General features: G+C 43.4%; 4 non-coding genes and 2 pseudogenes across 4 annotated transcripts; all 6 read right to left on the bottom strand.

Moving 5' to 3' along the window:
- Nucleotides 1–140: 140 nt before the first annotated feature.
- LOC135759497 (5S ribosomal RNA) lies at nt 141–259 on the bottom strand (annotated as a pseudogene).
- Nucleotides 260–384: 125 nt separating this feature from the next.
- On the bottom strand, nt 385–503 carry LOC135759924 (5S ribosomal RNA). Its single transcript, XR_010537192.1, has one exon. It is a non-coding gene; the product is annotated as a 5S ribosomal RNA (ribosomal RNA).
- A 126-nt stretch (nt 504–629) lies between these two features.
- On the bottom strand, nt 630–748 carry LOC135759857 (5S ribosomal RNA). Its single transcript, XR_010537128.1, has one exon. It is a non-coding gene; the product is annotated as a 5S ribosomal RNA (ribosomal RNA).
- A 126-nt stretch (nt 749–874) lies between these two features.
- On the bottom strand, nt 875–993 carry LOC135759602 (5S ribosomal RNA). Its single transcript, XR_010536880.1, has one exon. It is a non-coding gene; the product is annotated as a 5S ribosomal RNA (ribosomal RNA).
- A 125-nt stretch (nt 994–1,118) lies between these two features.
- On the bottom strand, nt 1,119–1,237 carry LOC135759267 (5S ribosomal RNA; annotated as a pseudogene).
- Nucleotides 1,238–1,358: 121 nt separating this feature from the next.
- On the bottom strand, nt 1,359–1,477 carry LOC135759092 (5S ribosomal RNA). Its single transcript, XR_010536650.1, has one exon. It is a non-coding gene; the product is annotated as a 5S ribosomal RNA (ribosomal RNA).
- Between the last annotated feature and the right edge of the window lie 1,023 nt (nt 1,478–2,500).

Here is a 2,500-nt window from a genome sequence, read left to right as displayed (position 1 = left end):
AGTGCCGACTCGATTCGAGAGACACTTCAAGGCTAATGTGGCAACGCAATGACATTGGTAAATGGTTACAGAAAGGACGCATTCATGGGAAAAAATGACATTAAAAAATAATTAATTAATTAAATATTTAATTAATTAAATGCTTACAGAACCTGGTATTCCCAGGCGATCTCCCATCCAAGTACTAACCAGTCCCGACCCTGCTTGGCTTCCGAGATCAGACGAGAGCGGGCGTGCTCAGGGTGGTGTGGCCGTAAGCGAGTGCTGACTCGATTCGAGAGACACTTCAAGGCTAATGTGGCAACGCAATGACATCGGTAAATGGTTACAGAAAGGACGCATTCATGGGAAAAAATGACATAAAAAAATTATTAATTAATTAAATGCTTACAGCACCTGGTATTCCCAGGCGGTCTCCCATCCAAGTACTAACCAGGCCCGACCCTGCTTGGCTTCCGAGATCAGACGAGAGCGGGCGTGCTCAGGGTGGTGTGGCCGTAAGCTAGTGCAGACTCGATTCGAGAGACACTTCAAAACTAATGTGGCAACGCCATGCCATGGGAGAACGCTTACAGAAAGGACGCATTCATGGGAAAATATGACATAAAAAAAAAAATTTATTAATTAAATGCTTACAGCACCTGGTATTCCCAGGCGGTCTCCCATCCAAGTACTAACCAGGCCCGACCCTGCTTGGCTTCCGAGATCAGACGAGAGCGGGCGTGCTCAGGGTGGTGTGGCCGTAAACGAGTGTTGACTCGATTCGAGAGACACTTCAAGGCTAATGTGGCAACGCAATGACATCGGTAAATGGTTACAGAAAGGACGCATTCATGGGAAAAAATGACATAAAAAAAATTATTAATTAATTAAATGCTTACAGCACCTGGTATTCCCAGGCGGTCTCCCATCCAAGTACTAACCAGGCCCAACCCTGCTTGGCTTCCGAGATCAGACGAGAGCGGGCGTGCTCAGGGTGGTGTGGCCGTAAGCGAGTGCTGACTCGCTTCGATAGACACTTCAAGACTTATGTGGCAACGCCATGACATCAGTGAACGCTTACAGAAAGATCGCATTCATGGGAAAAAATGACATAAATAAATTTTTAATTAATTAAATGCTTACAGCACCTGGTATTCCCAGGCGGTCTCCCATCCAAGTACTAACCAGGCCCGACCCTGCTTGGCTTCCAAAATCAGACGAGAGCGGGCGTGCTCAGGGTGGTGTGGCCGTAAGCGAGTGCCGACTCGATTCGATAGACACTTCAAGACTTATGTGGCAACGCCATGACATCAGTGAACGCTTACAGAAAGAACGCATTCATGGGAAAAAATGACATAAATAATTAATTAATTAAATGCTTACAGCACCAGGTATTCCCAGGCGGTCTCCCGTCCAAGTACTATCCAGGCCCGACCCTGCTTGGCTTCCGAGATCAGACGAGAGCGGGCGTGCTCAGGGTGGTGTGGCCGTAAGCGAGTGCCGACTCGATTCGATAGACACTTCAAAACGTATGTGGCAACGCCATGACATCAGTGAACGCTTACAGAAAGAACGCATTCATGGGAAAAAATGACATAAATAATTAATTAATTAACCCTTGTGTGGTGTTCGGGTCTGTGGGACCCGTTTTTAATGTTTACTAAAAGAAAAATTATGCAATGAATTATTGTTTCAACCTCAGATTCATTGGCCTTGGCTCATTTTCTATAAAGAACATAGAAATAAACAGCTTTATAATGACTGTACACTGTACACCCCCCCTACACATTTATATTACATATGTAGTGTTCGGGTCCACTGGACCCGGGGTTAATAAGAGTGTAAAAAATGAATGTGCAATGTAACTTCACTCTGTTTTTCTTCTATCTGGGACTGATGTGAGTGCATGAGTGTGTTTGTATATATGTCTGTACATTATGTGATGGATGCATGTCAGAGTTTTGTCCTTCTGCACTTGCTGTAGCAGCGCAAGGATACAACATGTTATATATCAAGCATGAACACTTGTCTGCCCCCACTGTCCCAAACACTTTACCTTCTGTCTAACAGGAACCATTCTACATTTTACCATTATCTCCCTTACAAAAAATAACCATGGCTGTATAATAGTAAAAGTGTAGTAATCATGGTAAATTGGTGTATTGATTACCATTTGTAAAACCATGGGTTTACCACAAAACCTATGGTGTGCGCGCGCACGTGTGTGTGTGCGTATGAGTGCGGAGAGAGAGAAAGTAAATAGAGAAGTAGAAATAGAGAAAGAAAAAAATTATATCCAAGCATTTTTATCATTTTAGGTTGTAGCCAATAGCAATACATTGTACTGCAGTGTGTGTGGACATAAGATGGAGAGGAACACACAGTATATGTCTCTAAAAAACAAGAAATGCATATGCAACACAGCTACATGATAAAAATTTGCTTCTTATGTGTTGTGTAGGCTGACATGAACAGGTTATGTGTTCAATGTGGATGATATGTTCTGATACGGCATCTT

This window comes from Paramisgurnus dabryanus, chromosome 9, assembly GCF_030506205.2.
Source record: "Paramisgurnus dabryanus chromosome 9, PD_genome_1.1, whole genome shotgun sequence".
NCBI classification, from domain to species: Eukaryota; Metazoa; Chordata; class Actinopteri; order Cypriniformes; family Cobitidae; genus Paramisgurnus; species Paramisgurnus dabryanus.
This window is presented reverse-complemented; position numbering and strand designations above follow the sequence as displayed.